This window comes from Schistocerca gregaria, chromosome 3 (assembly GCF_023897955.1).
Source record: "Schistocerca gregaria isolate iqSchGreg1 chromosome 3, iqSchGreg1.2, whole genome shotgun sequence".
In the NCBI taxonomy this organism is placed as follows: domain Eukaryota; kingdom Metazoa; phylum Arthropoda; class Insecta; order Orthoptera; family Acrididae; genus Schistocerca; species Schistocerca gregaria.
This window is the reverse complement of record NC_064922.1, coordinates 510253720-510271950: the sequence shown is the minus strand read 5'-3', so window position 1 is coordinate 510271950 and position 18231 is coordinate 510253720. Positions and strand designations below refer to the sequence as shown.

The 18231-nt window shown below is 44.6% G+C and overlaps 1 protein-coding gene and 1 non-coding gene across 3 annotated transcripts in view; one reads left to right on the top strand and one right to left on the bottom strand.

Annotated features, from left to right (window-relative positions):
- LOC126354674 (CYFIP-related Rac1 interactor B) overlaps positions 1–18231 on the top strand; it is a 423392-nt gene that overhangs the window by 27357 nt on the left and 377804 nt on the right. The gene's annotated exons all lie outside the window — the stretch shown is intronic.
- Trnas-gga (transfer RNA serine (anticodon GGA)) lies at positions 2398–2481 on the bottom strand. The gene is given in 2 exon segments: positions 2398–2432; positions 2442–2481. It is a non-coding gene; the product is annotated as a tRNA-Ser (tRNA).

The following is an 18231-nucleotide window of genomic DNA, read 5'->3' as shown; positions in this document are numbered from 1 at the left end:
CTTCAAAACATAGTAAGAGTGTTGCCTCTCCTCCGATCCTGCCATACTCGCTGACAATGGTCATCTGGGGGGGGGGGGGGGGGGGGGGAGGCTGCTTGCCAGCCATGCCACAACACCAGCCAACGCATGGTACGGTAATTCCATAGTTCGACTACGGCCAGTTTCCGACCGACACAGAATATTGCGGAAAGTCCGTTACTAGTTCTCGGATGGCAGGTGTAAATGTGAAGGAGTGGACGATGTGCTTGATGCACAATATGACAAACGTCCCTTATGGTGGTCAGACATGATGCACCGCAACCTTTATGATCACTTGTTCACATGCGATCCAGCATTGTGCCACTGTCAGACTCGAATGCCCGACAAATATTGATACTGCGTAGTTCGACCAGCCGGCCAAATGGAAATCCACAGTGAGGCTGCTCTCAAAGTCTGGTATGTGCTGATAACGCTGTCTCATACGAATGCGCGGCATCTACATATCCTTCGCAGCGATCGGTTAACATTTTACGGTTTTCACACCCGTTATACACCTTACCATGCCTGGTAGCAACACTAAACATGGACAACACTAATGCACTCTGGTGGCCGTTCTACGTGTCACAGAGAATAGCGATTATAATAATTATAAGAAGTTACATTGATAGCCGACCATGTCTTCTGGGTGTTTCACTTTCTTTGTCGAGTAGTGGATATCACCATTAAAAAAATCGTATTTTTTTCACGTCTTAAAAATTTAATGTGCTCCTGTGAATCAATTAAAGGAAATCAATAACTTCCTGACCAGTCCAATACTTCTCCTCTTCCATTAATCTTCACAAAATAACTTCGTTCAATGTGGCCAACATATTAAAAAGCCGAGAACCCAATCTCTACTGAAATTCAGTACAGCGTTTATGTGGACGAAAACCGATTATGGAAGCTGAAATCTAGCGACATGTTTATTTTGAGATTACCTCCACAACTGTTGATATTCATCATCAGTGATAAGATCCGCAACAGTTATAAAACACTTTCAGCGTCTTACAGCCCGGTGAAATAATCCACATGTTCTAAATATAGAGCGTCTTTGTATCTTCCGTTTACAGTTACATCCTGCTATTATATCCGTTTTGCTCATGTCTGGCTATGGTTACTGTGAGCAATATTCCTTAAAAAAAATTTCATTTTGGTTTTTATTGTAATGGCTATTCTTACTGTGATCAATACTGCAGTAATCTTTTAGCTGCGAGTTTGTCTACATGGCTCTGAGCACTATGAGACTTAACATCTATGGTCATCAGTCCCCTAGAACTTAGAACTACTCAAACCTATCTAACCTAAGGACATCACACCACACCCAGTCATCACGAGGCAGCTGCGTGTTTCAAAAGTCTGGGAACATTTAAAAAACTTTATTATAGCCGAATGAGTTGCACTACAGAGTAAAAATATACATAATTTGAAAGAGTAAACCTGTAAGTTATTTTTTACCAACATTCGATGCACATACACGCCATGTAGAAACCATGTGTGATTCTTCCGACGTCGACACGATAATCGAACTCCAGCCACACAAGGGCCAACATGTCTTCCGAGACTGTGGCTGCTCCCGTGAAGCACTGCGTAGAGAGTTTGCTGGACCCCCTATGAGACCTCTCACTCGTTCAATGTCATTTACATTCACACCTGGCCGACCATTTCTCTTCTCATTACACAAACAACCTGGTTCAACGAACTTTACTTGCCATTTGTAGATTGCTTTTCTGGATGTTGCTGGTTTACCTGTATTTCATCCTAAATTTTCGTTGGACATCCGTTGTACTCTTTGTTTTGTCAAATTCTAGCACGCAGGAAACCTTCTCAGCTCCAGAAAGCGCCATCTTGATTATGATGCCACCTAGCGACCACATATGGAACTCCACGTCACACCGGCAATAAAGAAAAAAACATGCAAGTTAACTCTTTCAAATTATGTATATCATTACTTTGCAATGCTACTCTTTCGGCTACAGTAAAATTTTTAGTGTTCCCGGGTTTTTGAAACACGCTGTATATTGTTGGTAGGCTATGAAGTGCGTTTGATTTAGTTTATTGACAGCTCTGAATGGTTACAAATTAGTGACTGTTTGGATTTTACTTTCACAAGCCCGCCCAGTTTGCCGTGCGGTCTAACGCATTGCTTTCCGGGAGGGAAGGCGTGCCGTGCCGCTCCCCGGCACGAATTCGCCCGGCGGATTAATGTCGAGGTTCGGTGTGCCAGCTAGTCTGTAGATGGTTTTAAGGCGGTTTTCCATCTGCCTCGCCGAATGGTTCAAATGGCTCTGAGCACTATGGGAATTAACTTCTGAGGTCATCAGTCCCCTGGAACTTAGAACTACTTAAACCTAACTAACCTAAGGACATCACAGACATCCATGCCCGAGGCAGGATTCGAACCTGCGACCGTAGCTGTCGCGCGGTTCCAGGCTGTAGCGCCTAGAACCACTCGGCCACACAGGCCGGCGCATCGCCGAATGCGGGTTGGTTCCCCTTATTCCGCCTCAGTTACACTATGACGGCGATTGCTGCGCAAACACTTCCTCCACGTACGCATACACCATAATTGCTCTACCACGCAACCACTGGGGTTACACTCGTCTGATGTGAGACTTTCCCGGGGGAGGGCAGCACTGGGTGCCGAACTGCACAATAACCCTGGGTTCTGTGTGGAGTGGCAGCGGGGTGAGTGGCCTGCTGTAGCCTGTTGTGGGGTTGTGAACCACTAAGGACTACGGCGGGTAGGAAACCTCGCTGTAGTTTCCTTGCAATATAATACAATACAAATACTTTCACATATGAATTCTTAAGTGACGTTATGGGCATAATGTACGTTTACAGGGGTTTGGGGTACTTGTTGGATTGTAATGGGTTTACGGAACATCCAGATTCTGTAATTGGTGTCTCTCTGGCGCGTGAGTGAAGTTGAACTTTCATTGTAGTTGATGCTAGTCCTTCTTAGACCTGCCGATAAGGGTTATAATGTCTCAGATTCTGAGTATCAGTTAGCAGAATTAGTGCACTCGCTTACGTTGCGGCTACATGGCCGCTCCCGCCGGCAATTCAACTTTGGTTTGCGCTTGGCACAGGCCTGATTGGTGTGTATGCGACACTGGTCACATTGTGTATTCACACATGCCTGCAGGTGCACAGACTGGATACTCTCCTCTTCTTTGTTCGTTTCAGTGTCTGAAAGTTCGTCTGTCTAACTTTATGCGTATACATGTCTGGCACACCGTTAAGACCGGACCTTTGTCCTGCTCTGTGAGAGGCCTTCCGACAGACCTAGGATTTGAGAGAGTCTCCTGTTTTATGCTCTATTTTCACCTAATTTAATCTCTGTTATTCAACTTTTATGGACTCACATTTTATATATGTACATGGCTTTTTTTCGTGAGAAATTAAGTATAAATTGTGTTTTTCCTTTTTTTAAGGCTAACAGTTTGGGTAGGCGTCATTATTTACTTATAACTTTGCAGTTACACCTGAAGATGGGATACAGATCCCAAAAACAGGTTGTGCTTTTCTTTTAGCAAATAGAAAAATTTACAACTGCAACGAATCTTATTATGATGATAAACTGCAATCTCTGACTGTATTTTAATGTTTACATTATAAAACAGAATCGGTTTTGAGTTAATCGTTCAGAGGGAAACCATGTAAACGTTGTGACTGAAATGCTTTGGAATTGAGCTGCTCTTCATTACTAGAATGCGACCTTCCATCGGGGTTATGACGTCAGGCAGCGGAAACCGCAGGCTGGCAGAAAATGGAAGCGATGGCTGAGTGTGACGGCACGGCCAGCCGCTAGCCTGCAATCGATTCATCCTCTGCGTTACCGCAGCGGCCAGCAGGCTAATACAGTTACACCGCGCGTCTCCCGCAGGACACGTGCAGCCGACTGACTACTGCAGCTTGCCGGCAACCCTCAACTGCCGATAGGCCCAGCTGCGGGGAAGTAGGAGCGAAAAGCCGGCACGGAGCAGTCTGTCAATCGACAAGAACTAGTCCTTTCGCGTCATACACTCTAAGGCAAAAAGTAAAACGATACAACACGAAGAAATTGTCCGAATGGGACGGAAATCGGTAGATGTGATGTACATATACAGATAAACAACTGATAACAATTTCAAAACATTTGGTGATTTATTCAAGCGAAAAAGCTTTACAAATTGAGCAACTCAGTAACGCATTGGTCCACCTCTGGCACTTACGTAAACAGTTTTTCGGCTTTGCATTGATTGATAGAGTTGCTGGATGTCGGCTTGAGGGACATCACGCCAAACAGTGTCCAACTGGTGTGTTAGATCTTCCATGCTGGAATAGCATGGAATGTGGTCTGGAAAAACATCAGTAGTGATGTTCTTTCGTCTGATGTGAGAACAGCGTGGTACAAGGTAGTCAATAACATCAAGAATGGTGCAAATTGCTCTGAGCACTACGAGACTTAACAACTGAGGTCGTCAGTCGTCTAGAACTTAGAAATACTTAAACCTAACTAACCTAAGGACATCACACACATCCATGCCCGAGGCAGGATTCGAACATGCGACCGTAACAGTCGCGCGATTCCGGACTGAAGCGCCTAGAACCGCTCCGCCACCGAGGCCGGTAGTCAATAACATCAACAGCACTAAGGAGCGTCTCTTTGCCATCGGTTTAAGCGTCACAAACCTCTGCAGCAAATGCAACCTCGTTGATAGTGTACCTCATCGTTACACATGTGGAGATCGGATTATCAGCTGGAGGTGGACCAGGAAGAAAATTGCTCAAATTACAAGAACTTCAGCAAACAATGTACCGACTAACATTTTCTTCAGACCAAAAGAAAATTACTTGCCTCAGGCAAAAAGTAACGCAGTGATTTGGTTAATGGGAAAATACACAAGTTACATTTTTTAACAATATTGGGAGCGATGAACATATTGAATACAAGATTTATATGGAAAATGAATTCGTGAAAACACTTAAGTATCAGAATCACAATAAGAAATATGGTAACATGCTCCGAATATTCTTCAGCGGAATGGGTATAGGTTAGGAACTGGATTCCCCGTGGAGAGGGGATGAGTTGTGTCACGTTCCCGACCCTAAACTCACCTGCAAGTCACACATGAAAAATAAATCAGTAGTACAACAGATACAAGAATATGACGGCAAACATCTGGTGTCTGCTATAAAGGAAGATCTTGAACTCCCTATGGATGCGTTTAGAAGGCTGGAACTGACAAAAATAACAAGGCAGTGAAGGATTTTGCGATGTCGCTGTTCAGGACTGCTCTTCTGTCCATGTAATTTACCCTGGGAGGAACACACATCAAGGAGTTACTGAATGATTTATTTAGGTCTGGGAAATGATGATGAAGAACCTCATCCTGCAGAGGAAGAAAATGTGCATGCTAAACTGCCACCAGTTGAAGGTGACAGTGAAGGTGCTAAATGTGTGCTACTGCTAAAGACTGAATGTGATTCCTCATTCTTTGAATGCTGTAATTTATGACTGCAATTATCTGTCAACTTATTTGTGTCATTTCATTGTAGCCATTTTTGTTATTGTTTTCGTGGAATAAAAAAAAGTCCCCAGCTGGTTGGATGTCCGTGCCCATAATGCTCCAAACGTTCTCAACTGGGGAGAGATCCCGAAACCTTTCTGGCCAATGTAGGGTTTGGCAAACACGAAAACAACACTGGAAACTATCGCTGTGTTCGGGTGGACATTGTCTTGCTGAAATGTAAGCCCAGAGTTGTTGGGTATGAGAGGCAACAAAACAGGGCGTAAAATATAGGGGATGAAAGCTTCTGGAGAAATACGGAAATCAAACTGCTATGAGTCAGAAAGTAGATTCTGATGTTTGGCTTAGGGGAGGCAACTTCTTACGTGGACGTGGCCAAGATTGGGGAAGGTAGGTGATGCGTGCTATACTCCGGTTAAAGTAAGTTTGTCGCTGACTGATTGCAGAGGCTATCAGCGCCAATATGAAAATTAGTAGGAACAAATGTAGTCAAAATGTCAGAAAGCAAGTAATAGTAATTGTAAGGCTGACGCAATTACGCTCACTCCCAACCTCACTCGCGGTTTCCCGCATAATTGCACTATTCCACATATTTTAAGAAGCGTAAAATTGGTTTTATGTTCTAATACTGACAATTGAAATATATGTAATACAAGAGGAGAACTAAAATTATATAGGAAGATGTGACTGGCTGATCACCTACAAAAACATGGATCAGACAGCCATCCTGGTAACATATTAAAAATATCTCCGTAAAATTTTAGGGGACATGTCGGACATTTCACAGAACATTACAAGTCATGCCATATTCATTTGATGAAATAGTGAGGAAATCTGTCGGTGGGGGGCATTGTTGTTAGTGTGCAGCAAGCCATGCTAAAGAAGGCCGTGCCCACAAAGCAGGCAGTACAGCGAACACATGGTGCTCGAGAAAGAACTACGACAGCTTGGCGCTGGTCCCTAGCACACGAGTCTTACACTACTGGCCATTAAAATTGCTACACCACGAAGATGACGTGCTACAGACGCGAAATTTAACCGAAAGGAAGAAGATGCTGTGATATGCAAAGCATTAGCTTTTCAGATCATTCACACAAGGTTGCCGCCGGTGGCGACACATACAAAGTGCTGACATGAGGAAAGTTTCCAGCCGATTTCTCATACACAAACAGCAGTTGACGGGCGTGGCCTGGTGAAACGTTGTTTTGATGTCTCGTGTAAGGAGGAGAAATGCGTACCATCACGTTTCCGACTTTGATAAAGGTCGGACTGTAGCCATTCGCGCTTGCGGTTAATCGTATCGCGACATTGCTGCTCGCGTTGGTCGAGATCCAATGACTGTTAGCAGGATATGGAATCGGTGGATTCAGGAGGGTAATACGGAACGCCGTGCTGGATCCCAACGGCCTCGTATCACTAGCGGTCGCGATGACAGACATCTTATGCGCATGGCTGAAACGCATCGTGCAGGCTCGTCTCACTGAGTCAACACATGGGGACGTTTGCAAGACAAGAACCATCTGCACGAACAGTTCGACGACGTTTGCAGCAGTATGGACTATCAGCTCGGAGACCATGGCTGCGGTTACCCTTGATGCTGCATCACAGACAGGAGCGCCTGCGATGATGTACTCAACGGCGAATCTGGGTGCACGAATCGCAAAACGTCATTTTTTCGGATGAATCTAGGATCTGTTTACAGCATCATGATGGTTGCATCCGTGTTTGGCGACATCGCGGTGAACGCACATTGGAAGCGTGTATTCGTCATCGCCATACTCGCGTATCACCCGGTGTGATGGTATGGGGTGCCATTGGTTACATGTCTCGGTCACCTCTTGTTCGCAATGACGGCACTTTGGACAGTGGAAGTTACATTTCAGATGTGTTACGACCCGTGGCTCTACCCTTCATTCGATCCCTGCGAAACCCTACATTTCATCAGGATAATGCACGACCGCATGTTGCAGGTCCTGTACGGGCCTTTCTGGATACAGAAAATATTCGACTGCTGCCCTGGCCAGCACATTCTCCAGATCTCTCACTAGTTGAAAACGTCTGGTCAATGGTGACCGAGCAACTGGCTCGTCAAAATACGCCAGTCACTATTCTTGATGAACTGTGGTATCGTTTTGAAGCTGCATGTGCAGCTGTACCTGTACACGCCATTCAATGCCCAGGCGTATCAAGGCTGTTGTTACGGCCAGAGGTGGTTGTTCTGGGTACTGATTTTTCAGGATCTATGTACCCAAATTGCGTGAAAATTTAATCAAATGTCAGTTCTAGTATAATATATCTGTCCAATGAAAACCCGTTTATCATCTGAATTTCTTCTTGGTGTAGCAATTTTAATGGCCAGTAGTGTAGAAGCGTTAGTTATAAAGCTATTTGAATTGGAATACAGTCTAGCAGTTGAAACGTAAATGGATGTGACGTATAGACAATTAGGCGACGATATCTATTATTGTTCGATTACGCTATTGGCGAGAAGACCACTGGAAGCCGTAACGACCGTTAACAACCCTAGCAGTAACCGTCTGGAGCGATCTATAAGTGGAATGAGCACATAAAACTAATGGTAGGAATAGCAGATGTCAGGCTCAGACTCATTTAAAGAATGTTGGGGAAGTGGCTTAGGAAACACCAATTCTTGAGTATTACTGATCAGTTTGGGGCCGTTACCGTTTCGTCACGGGTTCGTTTAGTTGGCGATGAACCATTCAGAGATGTTCAATAAATTCACAGTGTCAGACGCGACAAGAGAGGCGGTACGTATCACGAAGAGATTTACTGTTAACATTCTAAGAGGGTACAAGGAGAGTCGAGCAGCATATTAGTAGGTCCCACGAATTGACTAAGGCGTAGAAATCAGAGAAATCGGGGCTTGTACAAAGGTTTACAGAATTCATTCTTCACATACACCATTCGCTAATGGAACGGGGACGGTGGCCGTGGAGAGGTGGGGTGGGGGATGACGGTGAGAACAGAAGTAGCTTATCTTCACCATATATCGTAGGGTGGCTAGAGAGGTGTAGATGTAAATGCGGGACAGAAGTGGCTATTTACTGTGTTTGTAGCGAAGATTTATACAACGCTTGAAAGTTACTTACGTTAAAAAGTAGAACAGAAAATGTGAATAGTATTGCGAATATGTGGCTGTAACATTTTCTCGAACCACGTACGGGTAGCTGGATTAATTTCTTAGAGGACATCAGCATCACTATATGCAAATTTGCTCTAGGCATCATTGACTGTTCCAGTTTCAAGTAGATTGAAGCTCTTCTTAAGACGCCCAACATTTATTTTTACCTTGAGGTTTACCGTTAGGTATTCGTTCATCAGACATCTTTCAAATGTGTTCATGCCATTACTTTCTGCTCTCCTTTCTATTCCAAAGAATGTTTTTGATGCCCAATTCATATCTAATTTAAGTATTCTTTATCGGATGTCGGGGGCTGCCGCATTACCGTTTGTGTTTGTGGGGAGGTGGACTGAGCACTCTACTATGACTGTGTCGGCGGGAGCTTAAGCTCCTGGGCAGTGCCATCGAAGCCACACTGGACGAGTCAGACAAAGACCAGTCACAGGGGCGGGGGAAGTGGTGCTGTTAGGATTAAGGAAACTGAACCTCGTAGCTATAGTGAAGGCTGCCATTTAAGGGAGGCAATCATAACGGGAAAACAGGTTTTCTGGGATACCTAAAGGCGGCATATCCACCACCTATCGTGGCTATAGGTCTGTATCCTGTAACGGGAGAATTACAGCATCAATCGCAAAAATCTTAGAGGATATGTGGCACTGAATGGGAGTGTAGGCTGAAGGACAGTGGTAACATAGTGGCTTCACCGGCGATAGCGGGACGCACGAAGTTAAGGTATCGACGAGATGGTCGCAAGCGGCCATTTCAGGACTAGTGGCAACGTGTTTTCTCGCCTACAGAAGGATATAGGATGGAATACGTTTATGATGTTGCAAAGAGACGAATATTCTGTATTTAGATATTGTTTGAGCTGTCAAATGGACTTTAAATGTGGAGAAGCGTGTGTTCACGTATACATACATAGGTACTCCCTTACCTGAGCCAGTCTCGAATGCTTTCCACACATGCTGTAATATTGCTTGTCTTATCACTATGTCCTCACACGGCAAGCGATGTACTCGGCCGTTTAGAGACCTCTACTTGTAGGACTGACTCTGCGTCACTGAGTAGCTGCAAGACATACAGTATCAATGCTAATGCGTGTTACCGAACAAGGTGGTGTAGTGATAAGGCACTGGACTCAATTTCAGGATGATTAAGTGACGCCCCCTCTCCCCTCCCCCACGACACGTTTTCTGTCAAGAAGTGACTGCGTCAAGAACATATTAAAAATAGTGTGATGATGAGCAAATCAATCTCCAATCATGTGCAATTTTTTTGTATTAGGAGGTAAACATATGGTATAATGTGAGGCAGAAACTGTTTCAAAAAGAAGAAGGAAGACAGTGTTTAACGTCCCGTCGATATCGAGGTGTTGGAGATATTATTTAAGTTATAAGTCACAATATATCATTATCGCACTTTCTTCGTACAGACGCATTATTTTATCTATCTGACGAAAATTATCCGGCCACTAGACTTCACGAGATGTGGACCAATCAGTAAAAAAGGACGCAGGGAGTAATACGAGTATTTTGTCAGTAGGGAAACAGTAACAGGAGAATGAGTCGGTCAGGAGATAGTCACTTCGAAGGTGGCCTAGTCACTGGATGTTGTCCGAGTAACAAATCCACCTGGGACTTTTGAACACTTCTAAAACTGTCCAAGACGACTGTTGGCAATGCGATTGTGAAGTGGAAACGCGAAGGAACAATCACAACCAAACCAAGGCCAGGCAGATCTCTGTACTGACTCACAGGGAATGTCGAGATGGTTGTAAAAAATCGCATGAAATCAACAGTTTAGCTAGTACGTTGACTGTGTTAGCGATTTAAAAAAAGTGGGGTATAGTGGTCGAGCAACTGCCCGTAACCACAATATTTCTGTAGTAAATGCCTAGCAACGCTTGAGATCGTGTAAAGAGCGACAGCACTGGAGCATAGATGGCTGGAAGCGGCTAATATGGTGTGATGAATCACGCTATCCCTTGTGGTAACTGAATGGAAACGTTTGGCTTTGCCGAACGCCCGGAGAATGATTACATGCCATCATGTGTAGTGCCAAAAGTAAAATACGGAGTGGGCGGTGTTACGGTGTGGATGCGTTCATTGTGGTTAGAGCGTGGTCCCATTGCCGCGCTTAAGAAATCGCTAAATGCGGAAAGATATAAACATATTTTACGGCATTGTGTGCTGCATACAGTAGAGGAACATTTCAGAGACGATCACTGTATCAGCATGACAACGCGACCTGTCATTAAGGAACATCTCTGAGGCAATGTTATGTGGACAATAAAAGTCCTGAAATAGAGTGGCCTGCCAGAGTCTCTAACTGAACACCTTTGGGATGGGTTGGAACATCGACTTCGCTCGAGAACCCATCGTCCAACATCGCTACCTTCTCTTTATCGACGCTTGAGGAAGAATGGGGTGCCATTCCTACACAGACATTCAGACATCTTATTGAAACTGTCCCCAGCAAAGCCTTCGCAAAAGCGAAGGGTGGGGATCCTTTGGTCAGACATTGTATACGTTTGTTCCTGTAGCACGGAGCAACAAGGCTCCTTACTTAGGTTTCTATGTAACTCATCTACACGTCGTACGACCCTGTAAAGGGATTTTTCGGAGAACCTGCGAGATGTCATGGCAGATTAAATATAACGAAGACAGATAATAAGCAGTATTGACTAGCGGAGACGCCTGCTTTTGAATGAGTGTATTCCAGATGACATGGGCTATCGATAGCCTGGTCGTCCGGAAGTGGACAAGCAATCCTCCATGTTGTTTCATTCATTCCGCAGGAAGCGGGACGGGAAGCTAGGTACCGCAACTATCCGCCGGATACCAGCAAACGTCCGCTTCTCTGTAGGAAGAGGCGCCAGCCTGCTCTGACATCTACCAGTATACACCAGTGGTCGTTACTGGCCTCTGTTATCACTCATTAACGACAGACAACGAAAGTGTTGCATTAAACAGGAAGCACGTCCGTGAGAGGTAATCATAAAGTTTTAATTACGACAGCTAAAGAATAAAGTTACGTAATTTTTGTTTCGTTTCCTGGTACGTGTCTGCAGCGTTAGTACAAAATGAAATTCTCGCTCCACAAATTCGTTTCCTGCATTTGAAGGTGAACAACGCTGCAATAATCTAATCTGACTTGGTGGAAGCGTACGGCGACAGAACACCCATCATGTGATGCACTGTGGTAAAGAGTAGACGCTCCCAATGTGGTCAGACAAGTCTGAATGATGAAAAACGAAGTTACCGATCATCCCTCTGTGAAGAATCAGTATTTATACGAGAAGTAGAAGACCTGGAGCTCGATAATCGGCGTATTACAATAGAGCCGATACTGGGAAAAGTGGAAGCCACTCACGCATCAGATTGCAACATTTGTAGGATATTTTGAACATGACATAGATCTCCATCCGCTGGCTACCGTGAGTGCTCAGTCCCATACAAGAATTCAACCGAACCGAAAGAAGGAAAGAAGTTTAGCGTTTAACGTGCCGTCGACAACGAGGTCAATTAAAACGTGGTAGAACCTCGGATTGTTTCAAGGATGGGGAAGGAAATCAGCTTTGACATTTCAAAGGAATCATCCAGTCATATGCCTAGAACGATTTAGAGAAATGACGGACATCCTAAATCAGGACGATAGGACGCGGATTTGAGCCGTCGTCCTCCCGAATGCTGTTTGCTAACCGTTGCGTCATATCGGTCGGTCATGAAGAAGAGGTTTTGCGCTTTCTTGATTCAGGTCTTGTATTTCACATGTTTTAAATATTCTGCTATTTAACACAACTGCTTGTGTCATCCAATATGAATAATGTTAAGGATTTACCAGGAGGGGCGTTCAGTTCTAAACATTCATGGTGGTGTCTGGTTGTACTATATCGTGTCTCCCTACCACTTTCGCGCAACGACGCTCTGAGCGTGTTTTTTAGGGAATTAACTAGTTTGAACCTGGGACCTGTTGCTGGTAAGGAGACGCCAGACCACACATGACATGTAGAATTCAGAAGAGTTCAGTGAGACTAGCGATGATATAACCAAATACTTAATTATCTCACCGTCAGCTCCACTGCACTCCCTGTAAAAGAATCTTAATACTAACTAAATTTAGTGGAAAGGGTTCAAGGCTTTCCTATTTTTAGTTAGCTGGTAAAATAACGTCGAAAAAGCAGTTAAGTTTACCACTGGAAATTTTATTCTACTCACAAAACATCGTTTATAAATTGCACTATTGATAAAAGGAGATGTTTTAATAGAGGATGGTAAAAACCAACTGCGTTCAACAAAAATGTGAACGAATATTCCCTGAATGGGTTTCCAAGTTCTACAATCGATCGAAGGATGACCTATGCCATATCACATCTATAATCTCGGTTTAATTTAAGTTTCACAAAAGAGAAAACTATCAAAATGGTCTACAACTATCAAAATGGTCTACAGTGACCCTTAATTATCTTTAATTACTTATTTAACTTGTCGTAAATTACAGTGGCTGATGTGGCTTCTCAATAACTATATAAAAGAAAAATCATCGCGTTTCAGATCTGTTCTTCAAGTGGCAAATGTGAACACCATGAGTTTTAATTAACGATCGACACTAGTATTATGCAAAAAAGTGGTGTAACAGATGAGACTTCTGCAGTTCTGAGTGAAGCCTTATGCGCTCAAAAAATGCGGCATCGCGTGCGTTCATTACCTTGTCGGTGTCTAAGCAGCGTCAGGGCGGCAGCGGCCGGCGCAGCAGCCATCCAGCCCGCCGTCTCGGAACTAACTCTCTAACTTCTCCTTACTACAATTTACCGAAGTTAGTTAAAAAAAACTATCTGGCTATGTTTTCATCTGACCAATCAGGGTCTCAATGTTAACCTTAAGCTCCGCCTACAAAAATTCTGTCTATCCAATGAGAAACGTTATACTTTTCGTGGTGGGGCAACGTTTTTAAAGTTTGCAACGTAACAGAGACGCTAAAAAGTCTCACGCTAAAACCTGCAGCTAGTGTGGTCCTTTTAGCGTTATCGTAAGATCTATACTGCTCTTCTGGAGGGCTCTATCTTTTAAAATGCTCTGGGGAGTGATCCTAATGTAACAGACACGCGAAAAAGTCTCACGCTAAAACTTGCGGGAGGTAGTGGCCCTTTTTGTGTTATCGTAAGATCTATACTGCTTTTCTGGAGGGCTCTAGCTTTTAACATGGGCTGGGGGTGATCCTTGACGTACCTGAGACGCGAAAAAGCCTCACGCTAAAACGTGCGGGTTGTATAGTCGTACAGGTAGGCTCGCGGCGTGGGTGCCCAGCCCCTCCCTTATCTAGCTTAACACGGTTCTGCTCTCGGCTTCTGTCCTCGTTTCTCCCCTCGGAACTGCGTCTGCCTCACGGTGGGAAGGTACGACATGCATTTAGGCATTCTTGTGTTAGTCTGTGGTATTCCATTTGCTCACTCGTTACTCGTATTACTTTGGTTAATTTAATGTCACGATTTATTCGGAGCTATGTGACATACTACTGGATTTCTATGTACTGACTTGGCAGAAAATCCTAAGAAATTTTGGTCCTATGTCAAAGCGGTAGGTGGATCAAAACAAAATGTCCAGACATTCTGTGACCAAAATGGTACTGAAACAGAGGATGACAGACTAAAGGCCGAAATACTAAATGTCTTCTTCCAAAGCTGTTTCACAGAGGAAGACTGCACTGTGCTTCCTTCTCTAGATTGTCGCACAGTTGACAAAATGGTAGATATCGAAGTAGACGACAGAGGGATAGAGAAACAATTAAAATCGCTCAAAAGAGGAAAGGCCGCTGGTCCTGATGGGATACCAGTTCGATTTTACACAGAGTACGCGAAGGAACTTGCCCCCCTTCTTGCAGCGGTGTATCGTAGGTCTCTAGAAGAGCGAAGCGTTCCAAAGGATTGGAAAAGGGCACAGGTCATCCCCGTTCTCAAGAAGGGCCGTCGAACAGATGTGCAGAACTATAGACCTATATCTCTAACGTCGATCAGTTGTAGAATTTTGGAACACGTATTATGTTCGAGTATAATGTCTTTTCTGGAGACTAGAAATCTATTCTGTAGGAATCAGCATGGGTTTCGAAAAAGACGATCGTGTGAAACCCAGCTCGCGCTATTCGTCCACGAGACTCAGAGGGCCTTAGACACGGGTTACAGGTAGATGCCGTGTTTCTTGACTTCCGCAAGGCGTTTGACACAGTTCCCCACAGTCGTTTAATGAACAAAGTAAGAGCATACGGACTATCAGATCAATTGTGTGATTGGATTGAGGAGTTCCTAGATAACAGAACGCAGCACGTCATTCTCAATGGAGAGAAGTCTTCCGATGTAAGAGTGATTTCAGGTGTGCCGCAGGGGAGTGTCATAGGACCGTTGCTATTCACAATATACATAAATGACCTGGTGGATGACATCGGAAGTTCACTGAGGCTTTTTGCAGATGATGCTGTGGTGTATCGAGAGGTTGCAACAATGGAAAATTGTACTGAAATGCAGGAGGATCTGCAGCGAATTGACGCATGGTGCACGGAATGGCAATTGAATCTCAATGTAGCGAAGTGTAATGTGATGCGAATACATAGAAAGATAGGTCCCTTATCATTTAGCTACAAAATAGCAGGTCAGCAACTGGAAGCAGTTAATTCCATAAATTATCTGGGAGTACGCATTAGGAGTGATTTAAAATGGAATGATCATATAAAGTTGATCGTCGGTAAAGCAGATGCCAGACTGAGATTCATTGGAAGAATCCTAAGGACATGCAATCCGACAACAAAGGAAGTAGGTTACAGTACGCTTGTTCGCCCAATGCTTGAATACTGCTCAGCAGTGTGGGATCCGCACCAGGTAGGGTTGATACAAGAGATAGAGAAGATCCAACGGAGAGCAGCGCGCTTCGTTACAGGATCATTTAGTAATTGCGAAAGCGTTACGGAGATGATAGATAAACTCCAGTGGAAGACTCTGCAGGAGAGACGCTCAGTAGCTCGGTACGGGCTTTTGTTAAAGTTTCGAGAACATACCTTCACCGAAGAGTCAAGCAGTATATTGCTCCCTCCTACGTATATCTCGCGAAGGGACCATGAGGATAAAATCAGAGAGATTAGAGCCCACACAAAAGCATACCAACAATCCTTCTTTCCACGTACAATACGAGACTGGAATAGAAAGGAGAACCGATAGAGGTACTCAGGGTACCCTCCGCCACACACCGTCAGGTGGCTTGCGGAGTACGGATGTAGATGTAGATGTAGATGTAGATTTACTTATCATGTCAGGGTTTTCATGTAAGGTGTTGGATTTACCTGACACCTTACACAGTAAGTAATGCAACACATTTTTTTCTTGACCAATTTCGGTTGAAAACATGAGGAATTTGTTTTAGGACATACTGGAATATTGCCGCTTCAGCCACTATAGTTTCATGAAGTTCTGACAGGTGGCGTAGCCTTCAAACTGGTGTCTGTAATGGAGGTGCGTTTCAAGCAGAGAGCTGTAATTCAGTTTCTGTTGGCGGAAAACCAGAGCATCACAGATATTCATAAGCGATTGCAGAATGTCTACGCAGATCTGGCAGTGAACAAAAGCACGATGAGTCGTTGGGCGAGGCGTCTGTAATCATCGCAACAAGCTGGTGCAAATCTGTCCGATTTCCCTCTTGCCGCCGGCCGCACAGTGCTGTGAGTCCTGCAATGTTGGAATGCGCGGACACATTCATTCGAGGTGATCTACGGATCACAATCAAGTATCTCGCTGCTCACCTGCACGCTTCTGTTGGTAGTGCTGACACATTCTTCCACCAGTTGGGGTACTCAAAGGTGTGTGTCCGCTGGATACCTCGCCGCCTGACAGAAGACCATACAGAGCAGCGAAGAACCATCTGTGCGGAAATGCTTGCGCACTAAAAGAGTGATCGTGACAATTTTTTGTTGAACGTCGTCACAGGCGATTAACATGGATTCATTTTTCGAACCGAAAACAAAACGGCAGTCCATGGAGTGGCGCCACACTATCTCTCCTCCGAAGAAAAAAAATAAAGCCGCACCCTCAACCGGTAAGTTCAAATGGTTCAAATGGCTCTGAGCACTATGAGGCTTAACATCTGTGGTCATCAGTCCCCTAGAACTTAGAACTACTACGGACTGAGCGCCTAGAACCGCTAGACCACCGCGGCCGGCAACCGGTAGGTCATGGCGACAGTCTTCTGGGTCTCCGGAGGAGTTATTCTGATTGATGTTCTCCCTCATGGTGCAACGATCAAGTCTGAAGCGAACAGTGCTAGCCTCAGTAAACTAAACAAACGACTTCAGCATGTTTGTCGCCACAAAAATGCGAACGAACTTATCCTTCTCCACGACAACGGAAAGCCTAACACAAGTCTGCGTACCCGAGAGGAGCTCACAAAACTTCTTTGGCCAGTTCTTCCTCATCCACCCGACAGTCCGGATGTCGCATTTTCCGACTTCCATCTATTTGGCCCCACGAAGAATGCATTCCATGGGAAGCAGTACGTGGATAATGGGGAGGTTATTGGCGCAGAAGGAAGTTGGCTGCGACGCCGACTAGTAGAGTGGTACCATGCGGGCATAGGTCCTCCCAGTAAGGTGGCGTAAGGCAGTCGCATTGAAAGGAGATTACGTTGAAAGACTGAGTTCTGTAGCCAAAAGAGTGGGGAATTATATGGTGTTTTGAGACTCTGAATAAAACCATCCTGCTTCCAGAAAAAAGCGTTGTATTACTTATTATAGGCTCTTCGTCAAAAGTGAGAATGATGAAATATTTTTTTATCTGACAGTAAATTTGGTCCGTACTATTTGCAATGAAAATTTTAAAAGCTGATATCCTTACTAACTAGCGCAGAAAACTACGTGGTTTACACCGCAGATGTAGGAGAAAACTTTCGCTGGAGAGTGCTATGGTCGCAAGTCATGCTGAGGAACATGGTCGTTACTGAGGGTGTGAAAACGACGTTTGGCGAGCTTCACTATGAGAAACGCATCTTCCTGATGGCGGCTTAAGGGTCCAGTCAATACAGGAGCCGAAGTACAAGTTCCTAGTCCTTCAAATAATAAACGACTCTGTGATTAACACATTTATCGGAGGCACCTTTGTACGTTTCCCCCTCCATACACAGTGTCTCAAACATTTTAGGAGGGAGGTAGCTGGTATCAGGAGAGGTGTCTGTCGTTACTGGTTGCCACAGAAGAAGCACAACCCAGCTCGACGAGTCCTCGACCGATGCATCGCCTTAGCTCAATCCCCGCGGGCGCCATTTGGGAATGTAATCGCACCAAGAGTCATCGAAGAGCGCGTGGCGTTTATCAGTAGGAAGAACTTAAGTTCCTCATTGTAACTCATTTCGCAACTCTCTCTGTGCGACCGGCCTGGACAAGTGTCAGGTAGGATGGAGTATATTAGTTCTCCTTTCTACATCTACATCTACGTGATTACTCTGCTATTCACAATAAAGAGCCTGGCAGAGGGTTCAATGAACCACCTTCATGCTGTCTCTCTACCGTTCCACTCTCTAACGGCAC